Source organism: Podarcis tiliguerta, assembly GCF_965153285.1.
Source record: "Podarcis tiliguerta genome assembly, chromosome: 6".
NCBI lineage: Eukaryota > Metazoa > Chordata > Lepidosauria > Squamata > Lacertidae > Podarcis > Podarcis tiliguerta.
Genome location: NC_139539.1, coordinates 25,123,697 through 25,140,414, shown reverse-complemented (window position 1 = coordinate 25,140,414; position 16,718 = coordinate 25,123,697). Strand labels below are relative to the sequence as shown.

The window sequence follows — 16,718 nt, the reverse complement described above, 5'->3', positions numbered from 1 at the left end:
TTCAGGAGACCTCTCACAAGAAGGAAGTAGGGAGAAAGAAGGAAAGTTAATGATTTGCCTCTTGATAACTTTACTGAGATTTATTTTGTTTTTGCATGGAAAAAGTTATTGATTGTGAAGATGGATATTCTATCTGAAGTTTTAAAAAAATAGTTGTTGTTTTAGGACTCTCTTCTCTTACATTTAGATGGGACGCGGGTGGCGCTGTGGGTAAAAGCCTCAGTGCCTAGGGCTTGCCGATCGAAAGGTCGGCGGTTCGAATCCCTGCGGCGGGGTGCGTTCCCGTTGTTTGGTCCCAGCGCCTGCCAACCTAGCAGTTCAAAAGCACTCCCGGGTGCAAGTAGATAAATAGGGACCGCTTACTAGCGGGAAGGTAAACGGCGTTTCCGTGTGTGGCTCTGGCTCGCCAGAGCAGCGATGTCACGCTGGCCACGTGACCCGGAAGTGTCTCCGGACAGCGCTGGCCCCCGGCCTCTTGAGTGAGATGGGCGCACAACCCTAGAGTCTGTCAAGACTGGCCCGTACAGGCAGGGGTACCTTTACCTTTACCTTTACCTCTCTTACATTTCCCTAATAATTTGTTTCATATTTGGCGGAGTCTAATAATAAACATTCCTTTGGGTGGCAAATTAGAAGAAATAGCTACAAATGGCCTGCAAAATCAATGGAGTTTGCATCAAATGTTCACAGCCTGTTATGCTGTTCAGTTTATTTATCTTTTGTCAGTATGTGATTTGGATGTAGTTTGGGCTGGAACAGACATTACGGCTAGATCCATTAGATGCAATAATATGGCTTGAAAGGAAACACCATCTGAGATCTGAATTACACAACAAATTGTTTAGAAGCCGAGAGGATGATAAAAGTAGGATTAGCCCAGATATTTCCCTACTGCCCTTGGTCATTAGGCATAAATTGTTCAGCTGGGACAAGACAATAGGACACTATTGTGTAATCTGATCTCAAGATTTAAAGATTGGATTGTTGGAGGGAAGATATCAAATGATGTAGTGAATGAGGAAATGGAGGGGGGCCCATTTATTTTTTTTCAGCATTGACATTTTGTATATATCAAATGTCTGGCAGCAGTTCTAAAGGAAGTAAATTCATTCCAAGTAGCAATCAGGACGTGTTGTCTAAAGCCTTTTAAATGTGTATATGATATTTTGGTTTTGAATAACAAGGAAAATAATTAGAGAAGAATGAGGAAATGTTTGCAGAATTGGTATAAACAGCAGCATATACACATACACCAGGTATATATTAAACATTTACCGAAGGTTTGTTTTATGCAATTATCTGTTGATGGTTCTTTAATCGGTATGGACTAAAAATGAAGTACAAGTTATGTTTCTAGGAGAGAACATATCCAGGGCTGGCACATGTCATTTAACAGTATGAAACAAAATACAAGATGGTTCTCATAGCTGTCAAGTGTCCCTTATTCCAGCGCCATGTCCTGCTGCTTCTCCCTTATTGATGGATGTCCCTTAAATGTCCCTTAAATGATGTCCCTTAAATTTCAAAGGAAGCAGCTCCTCTCCCTCCCTCCCTGCCGGCCATGGAGGAGGGAGGCTCCAACTGTGTTGCTTGGCTGTGTTGCTCACCCAATAAGGAGTCTAAGAACGACTGGGGGGTGGAGCTTGCATGCCTTATGTATGGCTAGTTAATTCAAGCAGAGGGGGTTTTTGAATGCTGGATGCCATTTTGTTGCACATGCTGCTGCAAACTTTGTAGTGCAAAGCCAGGCCGGGGAGCCATCTTAAGTTGAGGCTGCATAGGCTTTGTGGTGCATGTGATTCAGATTCTATTCAGTTGAACCTCTGGTTACAAAGTTGGTTGGACAGTGTTCTCAAAGCTACCAGCATGAGTTTGACCAGACTGCAGGAGGACAGGAAGACTGGAGTGCCTGGAACAGGTGAGGCTGCAGGTCCCTTATTTTGGCTGCTGGTCCCTTATTTTCAAGGCTGCTGTTCCCTTATTTTCAGATCTGTAAGTTGACAGCTATGTGGTTCTCCCACCCCTCTGTTCCATCTACAGAAACCAAATGTACTGGTCATTGATTCTTACTTCAACCCTGTTGGCAAGAACACATTCGCCACCACACCTGAGAGCTAGCTTAGGGGATGCTATGCTCTGTCTCCTAACACCTTGCTGACTCTTGCTCGTGATGCTACCTATTGGCTTTCCGCTGCCCACTTAAACAAACACTGCAGTTACTGAATTCAGCAGGACTTGCCCCTTCCAAGGAAATGTGCAAAGAATTGCAACCTGAATTGCTGTTTGATTTGATGCTCAAGTTGAAGTTGCTGCAAGAAAGTGGAAGAACTCTTCGCTTTCTGAAGGGGTGGAAACAAATGGGAAATGAAGTTTAGATGGTAGTGGAAATACTGGAACTAAAACTAATACTGCAGTGGTATCTCAGTGGCATCCTAGCTGTTCTAGACCACAGGTGGGTAACTTGCAGCCTTCTTTGTGTTTTGGACTACGTAACTTGCGTCATCCCTGACTATCCTGGTTAGGACAAATGGGAGTTCTATTTCAGCATGGGAATGGGAGCCAAGAAATGAATAAGTAACACCTGGAGGGCTCCATTGACTACCCTAGCCTTTCATGACAGTCATTTACATTGGAAGCTGTTTCCCCAGCTCTGCCTCACCCCAGGCCACATGCTATCTGACATCCTTCCAAAAGCAGTGTTTATCCATAAGAAGGGAATTACCCACTGAACTCCAAGCCATTGCTCATTGAATGCGTAAGTGGTGTTGCTGTATCAGTGGATTGGCTAAAGTGATCATTTGTGTTGTTGTATGCAACAAGTGTATATTGCCATTTAGAGCATCTTTATTTAACTTGTCAAGGCACCCCAAAACCTGGACTTAAAAATGAGAATTGTTACAAGAGTGTGTGGGAATTGTTTACTGCCTTGAGCAAGAATTGGTTTTCCTCTTCAAAAGAGAAATAAAAGATTTATGCTGTTTGGTATTTATGATGTCATTTAGATTTTAGGCTCATTTGTCAAGGAAAGGCTCAAAAAGAAAAAAGGAAAAGGAAAATCTATGGGAGCTTTAGCATATCCTATTGCAAATGCCCCTGCTTATTTGCGTGGTATCAGCTACAGGCTTAGCTCCCATTGTAGCTGGCTCCGCAGAGGAAACAAACAAGTATAATCCCTGCTTAAAAATCTGCCAATCTAACCCTAAGATTGATAGGTAGGCAGGACAAAGGAGGCAAGCTAAAGGCAACAGTGACAAGTTTGGGATTATTCTGATAGGCAGCCTGCCCACAGTATAATCTTTATGGAGGGCACTGTAGGAGGCAAGGCACAAATAGATCCTGAGAAGAGATTTGCACAAACATGTCTTTGCAGCAGTAATGGGGCTTGAGGTAAATTGCTAGTTCCATCCAGTTAATTACCTCTCTAGCCACTGCTTAGAGGTCCAGGACCCTAGGTCAATTAACTGGACAAGGGCAAGCATCTCTAAAGGAATGGCCCCTCCGTATTAGTGGGTTCTCCCCCCCTTTTTTTTTACATGTGTATTCTGCAACAGTGAGAGATTTTACTTTCTTGGGCTCCATGAACACTGCAGATGGTGACAGCAGTCACGAAATTAAAAGACACCTCCTTCTTGGGAGAAAAGCAATGACAAACCTAGACAGCATCTTAAAAAGCAGAGACTTCACCTTGCCAACAAAGGTCTGTATAGTTAAAGCTATGGTATTCCCAGTAGTGATAAATGAAAGTGAGAGCTGGACCATAAAGAAGGCTGATCGCCGAAGAATTGATGCTTTTGAATTATGGTGCTGGAGGAGACTCTTGAGAGCCCCATGGACTGCAAGAAGATCAAACCTATCCATTCTGAAGGAAATCAGCCCTGAGTGCTCACTGGAAGGACAGATCCTGAAGCTAAGGCTCCAATACTTTGGCCACCTCATGAGAAGAGAAGACTCCCTGGAAAAGACCCTGATATTGGGAAAGATTGAGGGCACAAGGAGAAGGGGACAACAGAGGACGAGATGGCTGGATAGTGTTCTGGAAGCTACCAGCATGAGTTTGACCAAACTGCGGGAGGCAGTGGAAGACAGGAGTGCCTGGCGTGCTCTGGTCCATGGGGTCACGAAGAGTCGGACACGACTAAACAACTAAACAACAACAATTCTGCAACACGTCATTGATACAATAATCCTTTGTTGGTGGTTGATACATATTGGACCGTCCACCCGTCATTCCACTTTATTAATTTTTCTGCAATGGTACATTTAGAATAGCACCAGTACCATCACGAACACGAATCAATTTCAGAGTTATTGTATGAATTTTAAAGGCCCTTAGCAACTCAGGCCCAGGATCCCTCTACAGAGTGCCTGATCTCGTATATCCCTACCCAATCATTGAGATCTCCAGGGTCACTGTTAGTCTCCACCCCCATGGCTTGTATCCATCAGGAGCCATTCATTCACCATTGTGGGACCAGTTTCATGAAACTCATGAAACCCAAATGAGTTTTTTTATTTCAGCAGGCTTTTAATTGAAGTCTGATTATATAGTTTCAACTCATTTTTAGTCTCGCTGTATTGAATCTCCTGTACACCTGTTAGAAATGACTGTAAGTAAGCGGTATATAAGTTGTCTAAGTAAATAAATGCCCATTAAATAAAATATATGCACAATGAATAGATCTGTTGGTTAGAGCGTGATGCTGATAATGCCAAGGTTGAAGGTTCGATCCTTTTAAGGGACAGCTGCATATTCCTGCATCACAGAGGGTTGGATTAGATCAGGGTTTCCCAAATTTGGGTCTCCAGCTGTTTTTGTACTACAGTTTCCCCATCATCTTTGACCACTGGTCCTGCTAGCTTGGGATAATGGGAGTTGTAGTCTAAAAACAGCTGGAGGACCCAAGTTTAAGAAACCCTGGACTAGATGATCCTCATGGTCTCTTCCAACTCTATGAGTCTATGAGAAAAAGGATGCCTGGAAGGGCCTTAAGTCTTCAGTTGCTTCAAGGGAAATGCTATAGGTAAGATGTGTTAAGAAGTACTATGGGTAAATTGTAGGTGCTAGCCCTCGAGATACTTTTAGGCTGAGTTTAGGGGTATTTAGTTCTAGCTAAAAGCAGGGTGTGGGTGTGTGGGTGTTAAAATATCTCATTTTCTGTTTCTTTGAAACCCTAGGATTCTGAGGACAAAGAGACATGTCACACTAAAGACTAATGGGTAGCCCACACACAAATGGGATAATATCACCCTTCTCTGGTGGCATTTCACTGTCTTTTTAGACCTGCAGGTTGCTTAATTTTGGCCAGCTGCCATCAGGCTGTCACTTTATCTTTCCTTTCAAGTTGTTTTCTTGATCTTTCAGTGCTTGTTTGCTGCCTCCCTTGAGTGATTTTGGGATAGAAAGTTGGGATACAAGTACTGTGAAATGAATGAATGGGCTAGAAATATTGTCCTGGGCTGTATGTTGTCAGACTATGAGGGTGGGGAATCATGTAATTAATCATTTCCTTAAACTTGAAAGGAGAGAGAAAAGGATCATTTTATATGGGAAACTAGAGGTTGAAATGAAAAAGAGTAGCCCCTCTAAGCAGGCTGGCTTTCTGCTTATAGGTGTTTCAGAGCCGTAGCTACCAGGGGACTAGCCAGGTGAAGCCTCCAGAGGCTCCCAACCTCTGTGTGTGTGTGTGTGTGTGTGTGTGTGTGTGTGCATGCAAACACACATGGGGGGAGTGCCAAATCAGGTCTTTGACCCAGGTGAAATAAAGCCCAGTTTCGCCCCTGGGTGTTTTTAATTTTTGTGAGTGAACATTCACGTGCTGTGTGTGTGCACACACACTGACTGGCCAGAGTTGTGGGCAGTTCGACAGGCAGAAACCCAAAATTGGGTGGGAGGAGGGGAACAGTAGTTGGGACTAAAGAACTACACAAATGCATTTCACTCAAGTGGTGCAATCCAGAAACACTTGAACTTGTCCTGTATCTTGGGACATAAGCAGATTTTAGCTTATGAAAGTTATCGGACTCATGAGATAAATGAAGGAGGATACTCTGATGGGCAGATGCTTGAACAGAATTTACAAGGTGAGACAGAGGAACACCTCCTGATAACGGATAATATGGTTCTTTAAATACCTTTAAGAGCCTTTTGAAAGTTGCAGATGTATGATGGATCTCATAATCCTAGTTTGTTAAAGTATCTTAACCTAGGAAGAACTGAAATAGCTCATCAATTCAGTATTCATCATGTACTGTATAATTTTCCTTTATGATGATCCTTTAATTCAGTCATAGTAGTGATAATGAGCGCAGTGGTGTTTCGTATGTGCTGTGTGTATGTATGTAAAATCATCCATTCACCTTCTAGTGGCTGTTCACTTACTGTTTTTGCACCACTTTCAACATAAAACCAACTTCAACAATTAGAAAAGCATTTTTTTTAAAGAGAGCCTTTAATTAGCTTCTATAAATTGCTTTCTCTTAATATACTCCTTTTTTAATTTCCAGTTATTCCCTAGATGTTCAGACTTTTTACAAAGGTGCCTTGAATTTTCCATATAGCCCTTTTCTTCTGAAACGGGTATTTACTTCTAAGGAGGGATTTTGACCCAAGTACAGAATCTCCCTGGTGGAGGCAATCTGTCTGACATCTAGGTTCAGCTCCTTGTTTCAGTACATTGTCCCCAGAAATCACCCTCAATTTTTCTGCATAATGTTTATAGCATTTAAAGGAATAGCAGAAGTACAGTCATACCTCGAGTTGAACATGCTTCATGTTGAGCGCATTCAAGTTGTGCTCCGCGGCAACCCGGAAGTAATGGCGCACGTTACTTCCGGGCTTCGCCGCTCGCGCATGCGCAGACGCTCAAAATAATGTCACACGCAGAAGCGGAGAAAAGCGATTCGCGCATGTACAGACGTGCCGTCGCTAGTTACATTTGCTTCTGGATACGAACGTGGCTCTGGAACGGATCCCATTCGTATCCAGAGGCCTCGGATTAAGTACTTAATTTGTTACGGAGGTCCGTACTTAACCTGAAACTGTTCTTAACCTGAAGCACCACTTTAGCTAATGGGGCCTCCTGCTGTCGCCGCACCGCCGGAGCATGATTTCTGTTCTTATCCTTAAGCAAAGTTCTTAACCTGAAGCACTATTTCTGGCTTAGTGGAGTGTGTAACCTGAAGCGTATGTAACCTGAAGCACCACTGTATAGGATTAAACCATTGCATCGGGCTTTTTCTTGTAGATGTTGGAACTCGAGCTACACGTTGACTATCTACCCCAAAATTGTGTGTGCTGGCTGCTGGTGGTAGGGTTTGAGATACAAATATTTCCCACCCCTGATACCTGAGATTATTTTAACAGAGATGTTGGGGGTGAACCTGGGACCTTTTGTGTACAAAGCACTTGCTCTGCCACTTAGCCTGCTTCCGAGTCATAAGGGAAACACTGTGGCGAAGGACCTAGCACTTTCCAAGCTGGGTTAGATATTGGTAGAGAATGATGTCAATAATTGCTAGCTGATAATGCCAAACTCTTGACTATGTGCATAGTCCCTTTCCCTTATCCCTGATTAAGAATTGGTGTTCATTTTGATGCTAGCACATTGAATTTTGCATTTTTGTTTGTTTTGCTTTTTGTAGCAGCATTAACAAATGTGTTCCTTCCATAGCACCACATAAGGAGCTCATTTGAATTGCTCTCATTGGTGCGTCTGCATGAGGTACAACCAGTTCGGATGCTTAAGGTTGCCATCTGCTTTGCAAGCTCTGTGTTGCCAGATCTCAGCAGGCAAACCAGAGGACACAGTATCCCTCTTAGCTGTGAATGTCATTGATTTTGGCAGCTGAAGGCCTGGCTGTCAAGCGGCTAAGAATGTTTAGTTAATTAATCATCTGATCTTTAAGTGATTTGATTAATCTGTTGAATTCCTACATGCGATCCAAACTTAGTAATGTTGCCTTTTTGCAGTTGTATCAGGCACATTTTCTGAAGTGTATGATGGCCTAACAGTGCAAATTATTTTATTTATATTTAGTCTATTCAAGAATTTCTATGCTGCCTTTTAAAAGAAAGTTTTCCCAGCGTGGGTTACACAAATATTTATTTTTTATTAATAAGCAAAAACACACTAGTATCTAAAATATTATTTTAAAAAACAACAATGACCCTATAATAAATAAAAGAACAGCATAAAGCACTTCAGACCAGCAAACCAATATAAAGTTCACAATATCACAATCTAAAACAGAGAGCGGTAAAAACCCCGGTGGCTTGAAATGAAAAATCCATTAGGTCCCACCTAAAAGGAAATGGGAAAGGAGCTAATCATATCACTTATGGGACATAACTCTATAGATATGGAGCCACCACTGAAAAGGCCTTGTATCTTCTGCCTGACCTTAGAGTCCAGTCAGGGTCATCTGGGTGTCATATAACCTGCCCCAAGCTGGTTAGGACTTAAAGGGCAATATGAGTACTTTCAATCAGCAAAAGCTGGCATGTATAAAAGTCCATCTTAGGTAGTGTCTTGTTCCTCAGTTTTGGAAATTCAAATATATAATGCTTCATATTACACTGGAGATAAAATAGCTTTAAAAATGAACAAGGCTTAATCCTATCAGTACTGCCTAGAAGATCCATATTTAAGAACCTGTGTTGAAATTGATTTCAGCTGAGTGCTGTTGGCTACAGCTGCCTGCCATTAGTGCTGGTATTTCAACTTGAAAGGCAAAGCATCTGCTAGTTTGGGATGTAAATGGGAAGGAAAAGCCTTCTTTAAATTGTGTTTTCCATAATATGGTAGGGAGAGGAAGCTATTGGTACATATGTTCAGCCTGCTCAGCTGCGTGCCTTTCAGTCTCTGCTCTGCCAATTCATTGAGATGGGATGGGTTTTAATTTGTGAATTAAGATGTTCATTGATGAATTAAGACTTGCTTAATCCCAGTGTGAAGTAGGGTTGCATGCAAAGAGATTGCATCAACTGAACAGTAAAAAATGAAACGTTGCTGCTCGCCTTGTGCATATTGAAAATGCCATCTGTGTCCAACAGCAAGTGAGTAACCATCGTTCAACAGTAGAGGATTACCATTTCCTCCCTCCTTTTGGCAGGACCAGACAATGCCAGAGAAAGGACAGGAAACTGCTTTCATTCTGACTTAGCTTCAAAAAGCTGCCATCTTAACCAGTCATGTTTTACTGCGTAACGACATCTGAAAGTCAGTTCCACAGCACTGGCATTGTTTTATGTATAAGAACGTTATGGGGAGAGAACGGGCATTGGTGAGGGGTGCCCTTGTCACCATTGCCAGGGCCACATAACTGGGTTGTGTGTGGTGATTGAAATTTGCATTGTGAAAACTGTGTTTCCTCTTCTGCAAAAAGAGATATCCGGAGGATGCGACGGGAGGATGCAGCAAGGTGGAAATCTCTGCAGGGCTGGCCCTACCATTAGGCAGAGAGATGTGGCTGCCTTGTGTCTAATTATTGAACTTACTATGGTGGTCGTGGTTTTTACTAAGAAAAAGGGGGGAATGTTGCTTATGGATGGGTTTTTCTGCCTCAGGTGCCCAAAATGACTTGGCTTATGTGGGGTTCTATGCACTTTGACTTAGAAATGGAAAGAGGGCATACTGCAGCAAAATGTGTTGGACCAGAATTGCATAAAGCGTGTTGTCCTTCATGGAGATCATGCGTTGCAGTGGGGGCTAGCAAGACACCCACTGTTGCTGGGTGCGGAAAAGAGTTTGGCCACCGTTATCATTGAGCTTACTGTTGCAGGGGAGATTTAAATGTTGCCATTTTGTGATTGATAGCCATAGCTTTTAAATACCCTGCACACAGTGTTGAGCTTCCTCTTTTCACTGTGCGCATCGGATCACCCGCCCTCCCTCCCTATTTTCAGGTGTTTGCTTGACCTTGCTATGCCTGTCATGGGGTCGTCTGCTTTTTGGGCAGGGGCCCGGTAGGAATTTTGTCCATTTGGCTGGTGCCATTGGGTTTTTGCCTACTGCTTAGCAAATCGTCACAACTTGTAAGGTTGCAGTTAGGCATTGGTTTTATGAATTGGTTGGTGGAGGGGTATGGATTGGCTGTGCCTGCCCCTCCAAATGCTGCTGCTGCAAGGGTATTCCATTAAAGGAATCCAGGGGCTCGCCATGCTTTTGTCCGAACTCCTGCCAGCGGGCTAGGGCCACGCAAGAGCCCCTGGGAGCATTTGGGGAGAGGTGAGGCATGGTACCCAGCTCTGTCTCTCTCCCAAAATGTTTTCCCGTTCTGACTTTGCGGGTGTGCGAATGTCAATCTATCCCCATGTGGGGTCAGATAGTTGCAACCAATGCCTAAGCAACCACTCACATCGCTTGTAATTTTAATAAAGTTGTGGCCAAAATTATGCCAAAAACCTTAAAACTAAATTCATGTGTCAACTGTGTTTTATTGGGGGGTGTCTTGGGGACCTCGGAATGCAAAGAGACAGCTTTTACTCACCCTGGTCCTTCACAAGGAGCATTTTTTAAAAAGAAAACCAACAAGCAAACTGTCCTCTCCCCTGTGTAAAGTGCCATTTTCTTCCTAGATTAAAGCAGTTTTCTCTCCATCTGTGCACCACTGATTGCTACGTAGGCCTTCATGTTAGATGGCTGGCTGCTGTCAAGGCAAATGTTGTAGTAGTCGCATTTATAATGTTGGCCAACATAATTGGATGGTTCCTGTGTCTGTGTTGCTAAATGCTACTTCTGTGGACTGTTTCTCTGTACACTTGTCTCCCACTCTCACAGTTTCTTTCCCTTCAGGCCTTTTCATTTTACAGCACACCCCAAGCTCATAACTCCCTTTTAGTTGCCAAATGCTTTAAATCCTTATTTAACTCTAGTTGCTATAGCAGTTGTCTAGGTAGCTCCTGATAACGGGTGCTAAGATTTCCATGCATGCAAACTCTCCCGCCAGCTTGTTTTCTTTGGAGTGTGGTCAGTTCCTATCCCCTTTGCAATAAGTAACAAAATGCTTTCACAAATGTTATTGCATTTTGGTAATATGTGAATGAGCGCATGGATAGTCAGACTCTGGCAATATTGTTAAACCTCTCCCAAGTCTCTTTCTCTTTCTTTCTTTCTTTCTTTCTTTCTTTCTTTCTTTCCCTTTCCTACAGCTGCATTTCTACATCATGATAAGCCAGACTATTTTTTTAGTTTTCAAATTATTACAGAACCACAAAAACAGATGAGCAATAACAAAAAAATTATAATATAGCCGACTTAAAGGAAGGGCAAATAAACTCTAAACATATTAAATAGTAACACCCAAACGGAGATCATGATATAGGGAGAGATGCCTGTAAATCTGAAACTGAACTATATGAAATAAAATCCCACCGTACTGAGTAGAAAATGACTAGAATCTTCCTGTCCCTCAGAGACCCATAATTTATGTGTTATTTTTTTTGATGCAATAAAAGATTTTTATACCATAAGGACATAGATATTGTTAACCATTTCCATTGTAGTGCTGACACAGATGCTGGCAGGATCTCTATAGAAGTCCTTGCCCAATTTCATGTTAGTAACTGCAGCAATAATCAGTCCATATTTCAGAACTTTTTCTTAAGGTGTGTGGTCACACTTTTGGTGAGCTATTCCTGCATTGTTTTGTATTTATTCATTTCTCCTTTCTTTCCAGTTCCTCTCTCCTTGTTTTACTCCCCTCTCATTTCTTTCTGGCTTCCCCCTCTTCCTTTAAATTCATCTAGAATAATTTCCCAACATATATTTTTTTAAGGCACCAGCCTTTCCCTTGGCCTGCTTCTTTAAAGCCCCCCCTCTCTGTTCTTCCAAACACTTGTCCTATTGTACCTCTTCCCTAGGCCCTTCCTCCAACCCTGCCCACCTCTTGGAATCTGCCAAAAATCCTTCATTGAGCTTCACTCTTATATGACATTAGTCTACTTTAGCCAATATTTTCATAGTCTTCATTGCTTTCACCACCATGTTTTGTAGTTCATTATGATGTGACACAAATCCAGTTCCTTAGCACTTATTGTTTGCAGAAATAAAACTGCTAAAACTTGATAAGAGAGTGTTGTGTGTGCCATTTTTTGCATTTTCTTTTCTTTACATGCTTTTGTTAATCTGTGTGTCCTGTTCAGTCTTGCAGTAGAAAATGCTCATTCATATTTCCACTATGTGTTTTGAATCCATTCAGTTTGAAACATAACTTTAGCTTTTTTCATCATGCTTTAACCCTCTTGCTCATACTCAGGTTTCTAAACAAAGAGTGCCAAAGGCCAAATCTGCATTTCCAAATGACCTTGAGGGCAAAGCCTATAATCCTAGTTTAGATGAAGGTTACATTGTGGTGAAGGGAGTACTTTCTGTGTATGCTCTAAGGTAATTTTTTCTGACATTAAGCTGTGGCCTTAAGGATCCTGTAGCTGAATCCTACTGTACTCTGGCTCAAATTAAGACCAGTAAAAAAAAAAACATTCTTAACATGAAAAGGCAGCTCATCAGTATCCTGTGAATATCCTTGCAGCACCTCTGATCTGATGCCCTCCCTGCAAAGGGGTGAAGCTGCTAATCTTCATACCAATGACTTTTAATCAGAGGTGATTTCTTAATGCATCTTTACATCTGTGAATATTCCACCCCCCAATAGTTAACTGCTTTTTAGTGCTACAAGAATACAAAAAAGAACCCTGCATGGTTAATTCAGTTTGATGCTGCATGTAAGCAGCTGATTTTGAAAGCTCACCTAAATGAGTTTGCTGCAGAGACAAAATTTAAACCTAGGACTTATTTTTCACAGGTCAGTTTCTTTGCCACTGTACATTAAGCTTTAAATCCTTATAAACAAAGAAGCACCATGGGCAGGCATGGCCAAACTTGGACCTCCACCTGTTTGGGGACTACAACGCCCATCATCCCTAGCTAACAGGACCAGTGGTCAGGGATGGTGGGAATTGTAGTCCCAAAACAGCTGGAGGGCTGAGTTTGGGGGTGCCTGACCATAGGGGGAGGGAGAGAATGACAAGACCAGTAAAAAAAAATGTTAATATGAAAAGGTTTGATATTAACAAAGGTCTCATCTGTATCTAGTGATCCTGTGAATACCCTTGCAGCTTTTCACAGGAGCATGCAATATATTCTTGCTCTGAAAATTCCTAGCTGTCGTTTAATAAAATTGACTAAAAATTCCTAGCCATTTGGCATTTATTTATATTCCTCTTGCAGTTTCATCATAGCTGTTGCATTTATTATCTCCAAGTGTTTTGCCAACATTCAGTATGCATAAAACTGACACAGCTACTTAAGGTGGCTCCCTGTTTCCACTGTGTAGGAGTAACACGATGGCCACAGGCGGTGTTATGTCATGTGATGCATCCAACCACCAGCTTGTGCAGCAGTTGTTTCGGTTTCTCGTATTGATGTACCTTGTATCTTAACTGTTTTGTTTCCTCCTGTAAGTTGCACTGGCAAAGCGGCCCTTCAAGACTGTATCACTGTTTCCTTGTGGGATTCAATCCCAAATGGATGAGATCAGGTTGCACAATTGAGGCTGATTTGGTGCTCTTGCACACCAAACCTGCTTTCCTTGCCCCATCTGGAAATGGTGGGATAATCATGGCTTGATGTCGCATTGTATAACCTCTCCACAAACAAATCGGCTCAGTGAATAGCTGGCATTGTCTGACCTCCCTGCAGGCTTTGCGCAAATAAATCAGCGTGAATGCTCACTAAATGGGTTGTCTGAAAGTGACATAAATGTCTGGGTTTTAATCACGCCTTCAGTATCGAGGTCTTCCAACAGAGAAGTGGTGGACCTTCCCCAATATTGACCTTGCATCCTTTCTCTCCCTTTAGTAGCCATGAAAAATACGGAGTCCAGTCTGGAAGGTGCAAGTATGTTCAAGAAGTTAGTTACATGAGAGATGCCAGTAGAGTAACAGTTTGTGCATGTATCAATATCAGAAGCAGAGGCAAAGCATATGACTGTAGGTCCATCACTGTGTCTGTAAGACCTTTGACTCTTCCAAGGGCACATGGAAAACTGTTCTGTAGAAAGAGTTCTGTACCCACAATTAGCAAGTCAAGCTACTGCCTCACCGCAGGCTCCCCTCCACATGCATGCACGTGGCAAGAGCCATACTGGAACTGGTGATGTTACTTAGACCCTAAGATCCTTCAAAGCAATCCCTAGGGGTGCAGTGGTGTTGGTGACCATTTTTTATTAATGCATGAGAAGCAATCTCAGGCACATGGGTGCAGTCACTACAGTCTGCTGGGTGTAATGCAACTGCATTTGCATGAGGTCTCACCCGTGACCTGATTTGCATGAGGTCTTAAAGATAGCAGAGCAGATTCAAAACGAGGAGCTTCATGCGTGACAAAAGGGTGCAGACAGAGGAAAAGCATTTCTCCTTGAGCCTCATTTCACCAAGTGCTGAGATGTTCCAGAGGCAACCCTGTTGGGTTTCATTTCGCATGGATGAGAGAGCATTGAAGGCTACTGGTGTATTTTGTTTTTGGTGTAATAAACAAAATCTGCCCTTATTTCCTTATGGGGGACACAAGAGTCCTTACAGAGTCCTTTGTAGGTTCTCCATTGGTAGGAGAAAATAACAGAGGCCAACCAGAGAATATTGAGAAGCAAAGCAGGAAGTAAGTCTGATCTTTATTGAATTGTTGCAACAGGGTGCTCCCCTCACACGCAGGAGAAAGGAGGAGGTCCCAGAACAAAGGTGTGCCTGCCCTTATATAGACATTTTAAATTGCCTTCCCTGGAGCTCAAGACCACCCCTCCATACATCACACATACATCACAGAAGGGGTGTAACCCAAGACCACTCCCACAAACGTCATACCTACATCACAGAAAAGGTGGTCTACAACAGAAATTTGAATGTTTCCCCCCCTGTCTGTCAGGTTATCTGATAATGCCTTATCTGATTGCCTTTCCTGGTAGTCTTTCCATTCCTTTGAGATGGTGATTTCCCAATTCCTGAGACAATGGGAAGGTTCCCTCACCCCCTCCCTCCTTGCAAACATTTGGTCAGTTTGGGAGTCAAAATAGTTTCAGGACGGTCGTCCTGTGCTGCTCCAGACATGTGGTCCACATATCTATGTACATGCTTGGTTGGTACATTTATGAACATTTATTATATATATAAGACCTTAAATTTTTTATTTCATTGGGTTGTTGTTGTTTAATTAAAATACAGAAGCATAAGTGAAAATACAGAGAATAAGTGAAAGCAGAGAGGCACTTCTATACAGTAGCAGAGTTGTAACCCTGCATCAGTTTTTCATTCAGAGTCACTTCATGTTCAGACAATACACATCACTCTCTTTTAAGGCTCCTCCGGACAACCTGTTCATTGAGCATCTTGATTTGATTGTGTAGAGCAGGGGTTTTCCACCTATTTGAGTCCACAGATCCCTTAACCAACTGCATTCTTTCTGCGGCACCCCTGTGGGGCTCAGGAGCCCAGTTATGTCACCCCTTGCCTGTAGAGCCTTTTCCAAACACCTTCCTTTGTGGAGTGTTCTCTAAGCCTCCTCTCCCTTCCCTTCTACTTGGGAGTCATCTGGGCAGCTTCTGCTGCCCCTCCTGGTCTCTGAGCTGCCCCTCCTGCCCCAAAGAGAGGTACCTCAGAGGCATCACTTGCCTGCGGAGGTTATAGCCAGGGCTGCTGCAATAAACAGCTGTGCAAGCCTTTGGGAGGCAGAGATGTGAGAGGACATCAGAGGAGGGAGGAAAGGAAAAAGGGACAGAGGTCAGTGTTGCCCACAGCAACCCAGGGTGCCACGGCACACTGGTTGAAAACCACTGGTGTAGACATTATATCTCCCCTATTTGAGCATTATCCCATACTTGTTAGTGCATTTCTCCATCACTATCCTAAAGTCTGTGTGGGGCTTTTTTTTAAGCAAAATTGTTGTAACAGAGCACTCTAATTCATTTTGATTTTGCAAACCTTAATTTACAGTAGGCTGGCAGTCTGGAGGTGACTTTTATTTCTTCATTCAAAACTGTTTCTCATATCTCTCTGTCCTTTCTCTTTCACTGTAAAGACGGCGTATTCCCTGCACCCTGGTGAGTATCTTATTCAAAAGCATAGAAGGATTCACGCACAGCAAGAGATTCTTTCCCCCATGGCTAAAGCATCAGTAATCATCTTGTAGTCCTGTACTATTAGTCTGCACAGTAAAGCAATGGTCAGACAGCAACTAGAACAATAGTTCTCTGAACATACTGCCACCTTTCAGAATTTCTGTACGTATTTATGTAAATGCATGGAAAACCTACTAGCGTACAGCTGTGCTCATTTTCTAACTTCTGGTTCTGCACACAGAGATTGGGGACTGAGCCAGTGGTGTATGGCGATATCAGCAGCATGGTCCCACTCCCCCAGCCCCCCCCCCCAAAATGAACATGAGTGGGCAGTGGCGTGGCGTGGGGGGTGCAGGGGGGGCCGGCCGCATCGGGCGCAACATCTGGGGGTTAGGGGGCACAAATCCACGGGTTAGGGGGCGCAAATTACTTGCCTTGCCCCGGGTGCTGACAACCCACGCTACGCCACTGTGAGTGGGTGGAGGTCTGAAGGAGGCAACTGTGTCAATTTATTTAGGAACTTTTAGAACTTCCCCCATCTGACTCACATTTTTCTAATTTCTTCTTGTAATTAGTATGTTATGTCATACTTCGGTTGACAGTTAAATTGT

The 16,718-nt window shown here is 43.0% G+C and overlaps 1 protein-coding gene across 2 annotated transcripts in view; it reads left to right on the top strand.

The window, feature by feature from the left end:
• The window catches only part of PPP1R16B (protein phosphatase 1 regulatory subunit 16B), a 111,335-nt gene that overhangs the window by 46,803 nt on the left and 47,814 nt on the right, over nt 1-16,718 (top strand). The window lies entirely within an intron of this gene.